This window comes from Cupressus sempervirens, chromosome 3 (assembly GCF_028749045.1).
Source record: "Cupressus sempervirens isolate cs-2001-9-10 chromosome 3, ASM2874904v1, whole genome shotgun sequence".
Classification (NCBI taxonomy): Eukaryota; Viridiplantae; Streptophyta; class Pinopsida; order Cupressales; family Cupressaceae; genus Cupressus; species Cupressus sempervirens.
Window position 1 is genome coordinate 420455909 of NC_143120.1, and position 13646 is coordinate 420469554.

Consider the following 13646-nt stretch of genomic DNA (forward strand, 5'->3'; position numbering starts at 1 on the left):
TAGCCTTCTTGTTAGTAAGGCTTCCTAACATTTTTCTCTTTTTCTTTTTTTCACATATGTTTACGTCCCTTCTTCATTTTTCCTAGTCCATAGCTCTATTTTTATTTCAATATTTTAAGCTCTTAAAATATATTTATACATCTCTATCCTTTTTCCATTTCTCAGTATTAAAATCAACTTCTTCTATTGTTCTTTTGTAGCTTTCATAATCTTTTCCTTCAAACAAGGATGTGACTATGAGGTTATAATAACCCAAGGGAAAGATTTATTTTTTATTTCAAAGGTTTTTTTTTTTTTTTTTTGTGTATATCTTCAATTAGTTCGATTAATCCTAGCTTACTGATGTTTTTTCTGTTCTATGAATCTATAGAATTCTATAACAATGACATTCATATAAGTAATTAAGTCTTTTTTTATTCTTAAATTTTTTGGTCTCTTATCTTTACATTTATCCTTACGAAAGATCTAAAGTCACGACTTGGAACAAAGATAGATGCAAAGTTAGAAATTATACTCTTAAAAATATATCGAGCAGAGTTTCTATCTTTTATAATAAATATCCCAAAATTTAACAATTTTCTAATTTTTTCTCTATCGATATTCTATCTTAGCCATTTGTATTGAGAAATTTTTGAACCATTCTTCAAAAAGTTAGTAAAGATAGGGCTCATGTTCATGGCTTATAAATCCCAAGCTTCAAGAAGAAGTAAAAGCTAACATCAACTTAATGAATCAATGCTTATGTAATAGAAGGAATGCCTTCCAAATTCCGATGACAGGGGATAATGAATAATGTAATAAAATAAAATGTTCAAGATATGAACAAGAATGTATGCCTTCTTAAGACCCCTGATTCATAAGGGGCAAATGTACTATTTTGAATAGGGTGAAAGTCCCAAGCTAAACCAAGGTTTTTCTTCCCCATTATTTTTATCCTAGTGCTTGCACTTTGAATGGGGATAAAAAATAATTGTAATCTTTCAAATTTTATAAAAATGTTTGGCAATAACCTTTATTGAACAAAAGAAAATTGTGGTAAAAATGAAGTTGCAATTAATTAGTTGTAACAATTAAAAGTACAAATAAGAAAATAATCCTATATTATTAATTTATTACTATAACTTAAGTAACTACAATGTAATATAACAATTTTTCAAACTTATAATCTAGTCTTATCCCCTCATTGAGTCTTAAATTTGATTTTACATTACTTTTAATTGAAAAATTAAAAGAATTTTGTATTTATTCTCGATACTTCACAAAAATACTATATTAAATCTAAAAAAATTTACTATAGGTTTTAACTCTATATTTAACACTATACTTCAAATGAGTAAATTTTATATTTGACAAAAGGAACATGCACATAATTTTTTAAATTAAAAAAAATATATATATATAAATTGAATTGCCAAGATTTATGTTCAAATTAATACATTGTATAAACTCTCACTTATTAGTTTTGAAAAAACATTAATATTTTAATATTACTTTACAAAATAATTATTACATTAAAATATTAATTAAAAAAAATATTATAAAGAAATTAACAAATAAAAATAATGATAAAGATATAAAAAAAATTATAATTTAATAAATAAATAAATTTCTAAAAATTATTTACTATTTTTAACTTTCAAAAAGTCATTTAATTTGCTATAAAATAAATGAATGTGGATATTACATTCTATTTGCACTCTTTCAATATAAACAACTAATTTTCTCTTTGTATACAATTGTGAATTTCCAACTCTATTCTACCAATCATGTGCAAGAGTATTATTTAATAACAAAAAACAGTCAAACCATTTGAATAAAGCTCTCATTTATGAATATGTGATAATCAATACAAAAAAAATATTAAATATTGTATTCAACAAATAGTAAAATTGATGCATTACACATAATTACTTTGTACTATTGTACACTAAGGTATGATTGCTAGTAATATAATCTTTTGATTTTTAAGTAGTTTAGATCATGTTCCTAAAGTGTGAGTTAGTAAATGGACGTCGTTGAATAATAACACAAGTTCTAACAATAAGTAAAACTTTAGGTAAATATAAATTGAATTAAATAAAGGTTCATAAAAAAGTTAAGAAATTTTAAAAAACTTTCTTAAACAAATATATTGTATATATTTCTAGATTTCTATTTCCAAGATATTAATTATATATAAAATTGATTTGATCTTTATTTGTTTTGTATCTTATTTTATTATTAAATTATATCAACAATATTATTCAAATGGTGAACACTATAAAAAAAGGTGATGCATCTTAATCATAACACAAACGACTTAGAAATAAAAGGTGTGCTGGAACAATGTCCACTTCATGTTGTTTATAATCTAGAAATACCTTCTCCTTACTTTTTCATTATAGGAGCTACACTCATACATAACGTAGTTTAGTTGAGATAATCATAAACTTATACACAATTTTAGAGCTTATTCTTTATCAATAAGAGATTTGCTGAAGTCGTAAGATAGATTGAGATAAAATCAATAATTTTTAAGCCTTTCTTATTTCTTCAAACATGAAATTGATTAGAAGTCATTTGCTTAGCTCTGGTTAGCACAAACGTAGGATAATGTCATTATGTCACCAAATTGTTTGAAATTTTAAAATATTTAGCTTCATTTGATAAAAAATGGAATTTATTAATGTATTTTTTCAAAATTTTCTCAAGTTTGTGAAAATTAGGGTTAATCAAATTTATTGCATTTTATGTTTTTCAATTATAATGTACCGTACTAAATTGTTGTCACTTGTGTGTTTTTCAATTCAACGACTGCTAACACCTATGTTAGTGTGTTTCCATTATACATTTGCAATGTAGGACTTCATAATTGCATTTAATATATAACTGATTCAATTTTGACTCCTCTTATTCCTCCAACTTGTGAAAAATCAAGGTAGGCTATAATTTATATGCATGCTCATTTATTTCCCTCCAACAAAAAAAACAATTCTACCTCCTAAGCATTATTTCACCTTCTTTTGACCTCAAAATTCAATCTCATCATCAAAATCAACCATAGTTTTGGATCTCACATTGTCGAATTAACATAGACATATCTCTCGAGATTCTCCAAATTTCTCTAGGACTAAGCTGACCAAGATGGCCTTGTCTTAGATATAGATGCCAAGTCAAACTTTTCCTAGGAGTTTGAACCTAATTTAATGCCCAAGTCTAATTTGATGGATTTAAAAGGTTTCTAGATTTGTGGCTAATTGCTTTTGATTTCCAAAGTCATTATAAAAGCAACCTAATCACTTCATTTTGGCATAACGAAATCAAGTGTAAAGTGAAATCCCCAAATAAATTACAACAAAAAAATTGTAAAGTGGAAGCCCTAGTTTGATGAAATTCATTGAGACAAGGGTTTGTTATTGAAGAATTCATTCGAGCATCTACATTCTCACTCAAGCTTTCACATCAAGCATCCACATTTTCAATCAACCATTCAAGACATTAATTTATACATTTGTCATGGAGTTTCCAATGGATTGTGATGATGGATTAGTAAGGGCTTGGTATGATTTGCCTATTATTTTTAGATCTATGCATTGATTCTTCATACTTTCATGTTTATGTTTGCATGCATTTAACAAAACATTGTTTACATTTACATGATAGGGTTTCAATCTATCACAAAAAGGGTTGCACCTAGGTATTTTCTTACATGTCATCAACATTCTAGAAATACTCTATATTCATGAGAACATTCCACTTTACATATTCTAATGACTATCCATGGAGGTGGGAATCACCAAAATAGTGGGTTGACTAAGGCAAACCCCTCGATGTAGTGTCTTTCCTATCTCAATAAGAAGATATTATTGATATAGGCCTAGGCTCAATTTTGGGACAAGGTGAGTATAAGTGATATTATATTTTTAGTTATAGAAAATATGTTGGGACAAAGTGGATCTTTCTATATTGTCTAAAAATTACATATTTCCAAATATTGATATATGAGATCCTATATGAATGTTGTGCTTAATATTTTAATGTGTATAAATATATATTTAAAAATAGTTTTTATGAATCTCATGTACTTACATATGTGTTAGTTGTGTATTAAATAGGTTCACCATAAAATAAAGTATTATAGTTAAGTTTTTCAAAGATAGGAGATGTAGATAAGTATGTTAGATAACTGAGAGGGGGTGGTGGTGAATCAGCTATGTTTAGTTATCCTACAGCCCCTTCAAACATTTTAGTACAAATTTTTTTTATAAACATCATAAGAAACCACTCAGTGATCTCATTCAACTTCACAATTAACACTTATAATCAAATTAATCCAAACTATAAACTCATTGTGCCTGTTATTACCAAATATTAAAATATAACTTTACTATTACCTAGTTGCTACCGAGTTCTAGTAAAAATTAAATATCATGATAATCAACTTGCAACATAAAAACACACATTTGAAACCAAGTTTTTTATTGTAGAAACACTGTAAAGGGAAAAATTGTTACTCCCATAAATAATCATATCAAAAATTCAAGTGAAGGTGAGCATGGGAACCAAGTCTATATACTGCTCGAGAAATGAAGGAGTAGATGAATACATTTTATAGTTATACCCAAGATCAGTACTCACCGAGCTATTCTATATACATCAAGTAGGAGACTTCACCTAACCAGACATAATATACCAAGCAAAGAGATTATTGAGCTTACACTATTATAACCAAGCAGAGTTTACACCTGAATGACAACACAAAGAAAAAAGTATTTACCAAGTAATATAGAGGCTACATAAAATTTTGATTTGGAATAAAATACAATGCAAGAAAATCATACTAAGTGGAAAAATGGTTTAGATGATTCAAGGTAAATATTTGCAAATATTTCTTGAAGATTGTGAATTGACTATTTAATAATTTCAAGGTAGGAATGGTCAATGAAATAAGGAAAGGAAACAAATAAAATGATGTATTATTTAAGATAGTAGTTATTAGTTAATGATGGATTTTGGAATGTTCCTAAACTCTAATTAGATCATAGATTGAAAAGGAAAAAGAAAACTATAAAAGAACGTACAAGAACAATTTCAAAGGTTGTCATTGTTTTTGTTATTGTGAGAAGTATAGAAGCAAGAAAGGAGATCAAAGGACATAATAGAGTACCAAGTATATCAAAATTTAGAGATTAGAGGCTAAAGAAGAATTGATAAGGAATTGCATAATTAATTAAAAAGGGTGATATATCAGTAAGTAGAAGAGGGATCTAATCAAGAAAATTACTTTCTATTACAAAGATAATTTGTTGCTACTTTCTAATCACTATAGTAGTTCTAAATCCTTGGAAAAGGTGGATCTAATAGTCTTCTATGTAAATATCTTAACCAAGTACATACTTAGAAGAGTGTTGTAAAATCCTTGAGAAAGTTAGGGCCTAGAATATCTAATTGTATACTCCTAATAGAGTAAGTCATTAGGAGTGACAAAACATTGTAGCTCTAACAAGACACCCTCTTACTGTAAAAGTGATGGATTTGTGGGTACCATCGCCAACATAGTTTTCCCTCTCACCAAGGGTTTCTACATGACCAAATGAATGTGTTTTGTGTTATGATTTTATGTTTATGAGTTTATAGTTTATGAATGTTGAATTAGTTATGTTACTTTGATTTATAAGCAATGTGGTAAATTTTTAATGATTACTGGGTGAAAGAGGAATCAAGGTGAATATTGAATTTGTTTTAAAAAATTTTGAGGATATTGAATCACCCCCCCTCTTAGCATCCTACCTTTCCTAATATTCTAACAATTGGTATCATAACTTAGTTCTCTTGTGAAGGTTTTACCACCTGAGAGTACATATCTAAGTCATGGAAATGTATCGGCTTGATAGGACAATTGAGAATTAGATACTGGAGTTAGAGATGGCCATGAATCAAATCAATGAGATGAAAGGTGCACTAAGACAGTCATTGAAAAGGAGGATATAAATTTCCCATCAAACAAATGGAACAACATATTAGGAAGAAGTTAATGAAGAATTGTCTAATAGAAACATAAAAAATGAATCTAATGTTGCCATGGTTGATCTACTAAAGAAGAATCACAACCTTACCAAGAAGGTTGTCATTGAAAAGGGACCAACAATTATAGTCTACTAGGATGTATGAAGTAATGGGAAAAAATAAATAAATCTAAGGATGACAACAAAATGTTTGAAGAAGATAAAAGAAAAATCACTACAAGACTGGATGCTAAAGATGAAGAAATCATAAGGTTGACATAGAATCATTATGATATGGTTAATAAGGTACTTGGTGAAAATCATGAGATTATTGATCTCTAAGCATTGTTGCCTATTAGTGTCCAACACTTAGTCATTCTCTAGGAATCATTGGTTGGTCATCACTGCGACCAAGTCATCTAGAGAAGGCTAAGCTAGATGGACTTGTTTATATTTCATTATATGTCAAGAAAGTCAAAGGTTATTGAGCACCCCAGTAGAGACCGAGCTACTATACATGTTGAGTGAAACTTATGAATACCAAGTGATGTACAAATAACTTATGTCAAGTGAGTCAGTATATGTCAAGCCTATAGAAGCTGAGAGACAACATAAATGTTAATTATGACCGAGCGTCAGAATATTCAATTGCCAAGTAAACTAGTTTTGACATATGTGTTTTTAATGACACAAACACTTATGTAAATCACTCTATCTAACTTCTATATGACATTTATGGATTGTAAAGACATCTAAGGAGAAAATTACACATTTTTTAGAAGGCATTAATCCCTAGGAAGGCAGATTAACCAATTAGAAAATCATAAGGGTTAAATGAAAAAAGAATGAATTCTGGATCATTGATTATGATCTAGAAAATTCCATGATTGATATAACCCTCAAAAAATATGGAAGTGAGAAGGAAATTGAATGAATGTGGAGAAGAGATTGAATGTGTGAACAAGCTAAGTACAAATCAAGGAAGGCCAAGTTTGATAAGGAGATCAGGCAAAGCAACCTAGAAGTGAAGGGAAGAACAAAGAAAATTAGATAAGGAGATTATATTTAGATAGTGAAGAGAGAAGATCCATAATCAACTTTGTGAGAGAAAATTGAAGGATCAGGTGCTAAGACATTCTAACTAGTGAATCAAGGAAAATCTCTTAACAGAGTGGTTTTAACATACCTTGTTAAATCTCCTAATTGACTATTTACTTCATTGTAAGTTTAAATCCTTTAATAATGATAGACTTAATAGTCTTGTAATGCTTTTAACTAAGCAAACCTCACACAGGGTAGATCATCATAAGTGATCAAATCATATCCCTAACAGGTGAAGTTTGTTGCAACAGTAAATATTTGTGGTCATCATCCCCACCCTAGTTTTACCTTCACCTTAGAGGGTTTCTTGGTTACCAAAATCTATGTTATGTGTTTCTATTTTTATGGATGTGATGCGTAGTTATTTTTCATTTCAGTTTTACAATTCATGATTATATGGCATTGGATCTAGATATGAGATGGATTAGGAGTGAGTTTAGTTAATCTATTATTTTGATCAAGAGGAGAAAAGTTTTATAGATCCTAATTCACCCTCCTCTTAGTATCTTGTTTCCCAATAAGACTTCCAACTATTGGTATCAAAGCCTAGTTCTCTTGAAAGAAGTCTAACAACTTGAGAGTCTAGATATTGAAGATGGAGGATTACAAATTGGGAAAGATTAATGAGAATCAAATGATTGAGATCGAGATCATACTACAATAGCTTGAAGTAGCAAAAGAAGAGCTAAGGAAATCCTTAAAGAAAAGGAAAAGACATGGCCATTTAGTAGAATGAAAAACTATATAATGAAGTAGATACCAAAGGATTTCTTAGTAGTGGGAATACTAGTGAAAGTATTGCAGCAATGGAAGACCTATTGAAGAAGAATGATGTTCTGAATGAAGAAGTTAGAGGATTGAAGAGAGAACATGAAATCCAATCAGTAAGACTATGTGAAGTGACTAAAAAAAAGAAGAAAGTTGAAGAAGACAAAATCATGTTTAAAAAAGACAAAAGAAAAATGGTTACTAGACTTGAAGAAAGGTCATTTAACTTACAAATTATCATCTTGACATGATGAATCAGTTGTTACTTGCAAATCAAGATTTGAACATAAAGGACACAAAGATTACAAATATGAGATCAAATAGTGAACAACTAAGGACTTAGTTGAGATCTAAGAAAGAACTTTTGAAATAATGAATAAACCAAGTGAAATTATAAGATACTTTGAAGAACTAATGAGATCACCAAGGTCATCTAATGATGCTTCTAGTCTAGGACATGTCAAGTACTCTTCATCTACTGAGGAAGGAGATATTGCAATTCTTTAGAATAACTGAGAGGGGGGGGGGGGGGGTTGAATTAGTTATCTAAGGTCTAGATGTATAAATAATCAATTCTTAGTAGACCCATATCGATAAAACTTCAATATGCATGCATCAATTAGATCATACAATACTTAAAATTTGTAGGTTGCTATCCTAGGTCAAAATGACTTTGTAGAAATGTAAACATGAAACAACATAAGAACATTTACACAAGTTGACACAAGAATTTTACATAGAAACCCAATTTGGGAAAAACCACTAGTAACATGCTACTAGTTCTCACTCTTCTGAAGTGATGCCCTGTAAAAAGCCAACCCTGTTAAAGGTTACAATACACACTGTTAAATGTGACCTAGTTAAAGGATTTCAATCACCCTATTATGAGTGAGACTTGTTAGAGGACTTTAGACCATTCCATTAGAATGCAACCTGGTTAAAGGATTTACAAATGATTATTAGGTTAGCCTTAATCCAAAGGATTTTACCCACACTAGTACATTTATTAGAAAGTAACAATAGGAATTGATCTGATAAAAACTTACAACTCAATTGTAGATTACACATCTCTATTTCAGTCCTCCATTATGCTTGGCATACATACTCTTCAACTCTGATATCTTGTTCACCCTTCAAGTATTCATACTCTTAAGCCTTCTTGCTTTGTATTCCAACTATAGTCACCTCTGTTTAGCCATTGAATGAAGCAATACCCTAGACTCCTTGTCTTCCTTAGGTTTTCACACATGACAACCTTTTCTTCTAACCAACTATCTCTATAAATAGAGAATTTAGATCTTTTGTCACTTAACTACAATCATCCATTTTAGGGTTAGGTAGGATTCAATGAATCTACCCACTATTCCATTTGGTTCCTCTACAAATTTCCTCTACAATCTTCCTTGTATTCACCACAAAATGGTTTACCTTGAATTTTGTGCCACTATAGTTATTTTCCACATGCTTCACATGATTCAAGAAAATAAAATAGCTGGCTTAGATTCATCAAATCTTTGATTTAACACTATTTGTTGTCACTCGACATCTATACTACTCTTTCACTCGTCTAACACTAGCTCACTCGGAAAACACTAAAGTTTATTGATGCTCAACACCAACTAAACTTTACTTGGAATATACTAATAATCACTTGTCTTGCATTTTTTTTCATCTTTTCTCAGCATCTCTTGATTTTCACTTGGCTTCTACTAATTTCTACTTGGCTTGCACTACTGCTCGGCAAGGTTTAGCAGGTACTTTTCTTACTTGATCTTCTTCCAGTCTTAACTTGAGTAATCATTCATTTTAGACTTTAAGTAGACAAAAAATACACTATAGTATCAATGTCTTACTTGGTCTTAGTGCTTCTTTTACGTACCAAATAACTCAACCTTTCTCTTAGTGCTATTCTTATCTCCTCTTTTCAAATCCTCTTCATCAATCAACTAAATGATAGCTTTTAGACCAAAAAGCAATTGTCTCACTAGTAGGTACTAGGTTTGACATCATTGAAAAAATAATGATTATGCCATTACATGTTATTCACTTCAAAATAATCTCATATCAAGAGGAGAGTCATCCAAGAGTGGATAGAAAATAAATACAAAACCTAAAGGCAAAACTACATGTCATCATTATGGTAAAGTAGGACACATAAAAAACATTTGCAAAAGCAAGAGTGGAATGCAAAATCCTAAACCCAATTTTACTAGGAATTATTTTAATTGCAAGAAACAAGGATGCCAAGAACATGAATGCAGGACAAAGAAAAGTAATACATCTACTACACCCAAATTTGAAGGATATTGCTAGATTTGTTAGAAATATGGACATAGAGCTCAAGAATGCGGATCCAAAGAAAAATCCAACTGGACATCTAAAAGGCAAGCACGTGTACCTAACCAAGGTAACTCTTACAATTGGAATTAAAGCACACGGCATAATTGGAATTATTGTGGAGAGTATGGACACATTCCATAAAATTGCATTAGAACACATTTCAGAGGAAATTATAAGAAATGGTTGAATGGAATCCTAGTTTGCTTTAGTTGTCATAAGGTTGGACATGTTAGTAAGAACTGGAAGACTTGAGCACGAGCACCAAGTAATGAACATATCAAAGGAAAAGACAAAATCGACATGGATCAAATAAAGAAGATGATGAGTCTTACTTGGAAAAAGATAGTAGAAGTTGGAAATAGTGGATCAAGTGAAGTTGAGATCACCCAATCTAATGGATCAGGTGATTACACCACATCTAACTAAGAAAAAGAGGCATGCAAGGAACTATAAACTTGAATGATTTATTATGCACTAGCTCCTAACAAGAAATGTGATTAAAGTCCATATCAACGTGAATCAAGGTGCACTAGGATAAAGTTTGAGAGAAGAATTGGGAAATGGAATCAATTACATTAGCAAGTGTTGAGTGTCAATAGTATTGTCTATATTTATTGAGTACTACAATATAGAATAAAATTTTACAATGACCGAGTTGATGTATTGGCCAAACAAGATGATATTGACTGAGCTATGTAATATTGGCCAAATAATTGAAAGGATAAAAGTGTGAACACAATGTTATGTGAAGGCCAAGAGAACTATTATCCACCTACTTCAACATAACACATTTATTACAGACCTGAAACTACAGAATGAGGGTATATATCAAATTTTGATGTTCATTTTCATTTACCCAGTGATTTCAGTACAGATCAAAGCAATTTCAACAAAAGAACAAGTGAATCATAGCATGCCATCAACAAGATCTGAAGAATTGAGTAACTAAGGTTTTAGTGCCAAGTTGAGTTGATTTCCAAATTATTGAAGTGAAGTTGTTTAAACCCTAGTTTTGAGAATGACATCCACTGTATCTGGGAAAGAGATGTTGAAAGAGAGTAATGGACAGATTTTGAGGAATGATCAATGTCCACCCAAATTCATGGTGTACCCTAACATTGCAATGACTAGAGATGCATCTAGTGTCTTGTCATCTTTCCACCAAGAGTATTGATGGCTCACAATGTTTGATTGTGCTATATGTGCAAAATTGCATAAATTAGAGATTAGAAATTGTGAGCATCTTATGATAAGTTGTGTGACAATGGAATTTTGAAAAATGAGAATAAAATTGTTTCTGGGAAAGGGCTTACTCATGCCCTAGTATTTCTAAAGGTATTAAAAGTGGAATGGATAAAGATTGTACTTAACCAAGTAAATGACATAAAAAATTTGTTGGAAGGTGGACCAGTAAAGATAAAAAGGGAATCATTCGCCGAGTTATTGGTTATCTCACCCTAGACAGAGAAAAGATAATGAGATGTGTTGTGAAAGAATAGATGAAGGACAAGTGGAATGATTGAGGAATGTCAATTGATGGAATTGAAGATCCAGTTATTGAGTTTGCAATGTGTGTAATTGCATGCAAATTATATTAGTCAAGTCGACTAAATAGAGTTCCTTGTGTAGCAATTGTTAGTTTGTGGTGACTGATCAGGGAAGTATTGTACATACTTCATAAAAAAATTTGGGCCAAGGCTGATGTTGTGGCCGACGTATGACTGACATGGTGTAACCCTAAAGCGGCATAAAATTACTTGTATAAAAGGGCTTAGCATAGGGATTGTTTCATTGTAGGCGATGCAAAAATTGGTTCTTGCGGCAATATTGATATGTAAGGGATTATGAATTGTAATAAGGTTGTAATCACTGGATCGTAATAATATCAGACTTGTTGTTTGGTGGATGCAGCCCAGGGATTGGGTGAACCACATTAAATCTAGGCATTTTGTGTTCTTTTCTATGTGATCTATTATTATTTTTTTATTGGTATATTTGTATGTAATTTCTATTTTTGTTTGTGGTTTAATCCTAACAAGTGGTATCAGAGCAAGGTTGTTTTTTTAGTTATCCTCTGTAGGAAAGTCTCACAATTGAGTGGGAGAAATGGCAGACAAGGGTAAGTTGAGGGTTGACAGGTTTAATGGGCAAAACTTTTAGTTATGGAAGATGCAAATGGAAGACTATCTTTATCAAAAGAATTTATGGAAGCTGTTGGAAGGCAAAACCAAGAATTAGGGATCTATGTCAAATGATGACTAGGATCTTTTAGACAGAGAAGCACTTGGAAGCATTTAATTATGCCTACCACCATCAGTGGCATTTAACATTATAAAAGCGAAGACAACAGAAGAGTTGATGCAAACCCTAGCGAAACTATATGAAAAGCCCTCTGCTTCAAACAAAGTATTTCTCATGAAGCATTTATTTAATATGAAAATGGCAGAAGGTGGATCTGTTGAAGATCATTTAAATGAGTTTAATACTATTACTAGTTAGTTATCTTCTATGGATATCAATTTTAATAAATAAATTAGGGCTCTCTTGATTTTGTGTTCTTTCCCTGAAAGTTGGAATGGCTTGGTAATAGCTGTAAATAATTCTATTCCTAGATATAGTACCCTAAAATATGATGATGTGATCGGTGTTATTTTGAGTGAGGAAACTTGTAGGAAAACCTTAGGTGGATCTACATTAGGAAGTGCTTTGAACGCACAAAGCAGAGGCAGAATGAATGAGAGAGGAAGTAATTCTAAAAATTATGGGAAATCAAGAGGAAAGTCAAAGGGGAGGAGGTCTCAATCAAGAGGATTGAATGACTATTGTTACTATGGGAAACTAGGGCATAAAAAGAAAGATTGTTGGAAATGAAAGAAAAATGAAGGAGATAAACTAGATGGAGACAAGGAGGCAAATGTGCTAAGTAAAAAATCCGAAGAGGATGCTTTGCTTTTGTCTTTAGAAAGTGTTGATGATTCATTGGTTTTAGATTCTGGTGCTTCATTTCATGTTACACCTCATAGAGGTTATTTCATTGATTATGTCCAAGGGGATTTTGGACTCTTTTATTTGGGGGATAATGAACCCTATCAGATTGTTGGAAAGGGAAAAGTTAAGATTAAGTTGTAGAATGGGAATCATTAGCTACTACATGAGGTAAGACATGTTCCAAGGTTGAGAAGGAATTTAATTTCAACAAGGCAACTTAGTGATGAGGGTTGTGTAGTTACTTTTAATGATAAAAAATGGAACGTTCCCTTGTAGTAGCAAAAGGTTTGAAAGTAGACACCTTATATCTTTGTACAAGTCATATTGTTCCTTCTACTTTAATTGTTTTAGAGAAACATGAATGTCGAGGAATAGTTGTTGCAGTTGAGCAGGGAGAGCAAATAACTGCTGTAAATTTTGATACAGTGTTATGGCACAATAGACTTGGGCACATGAGTGAGAAAG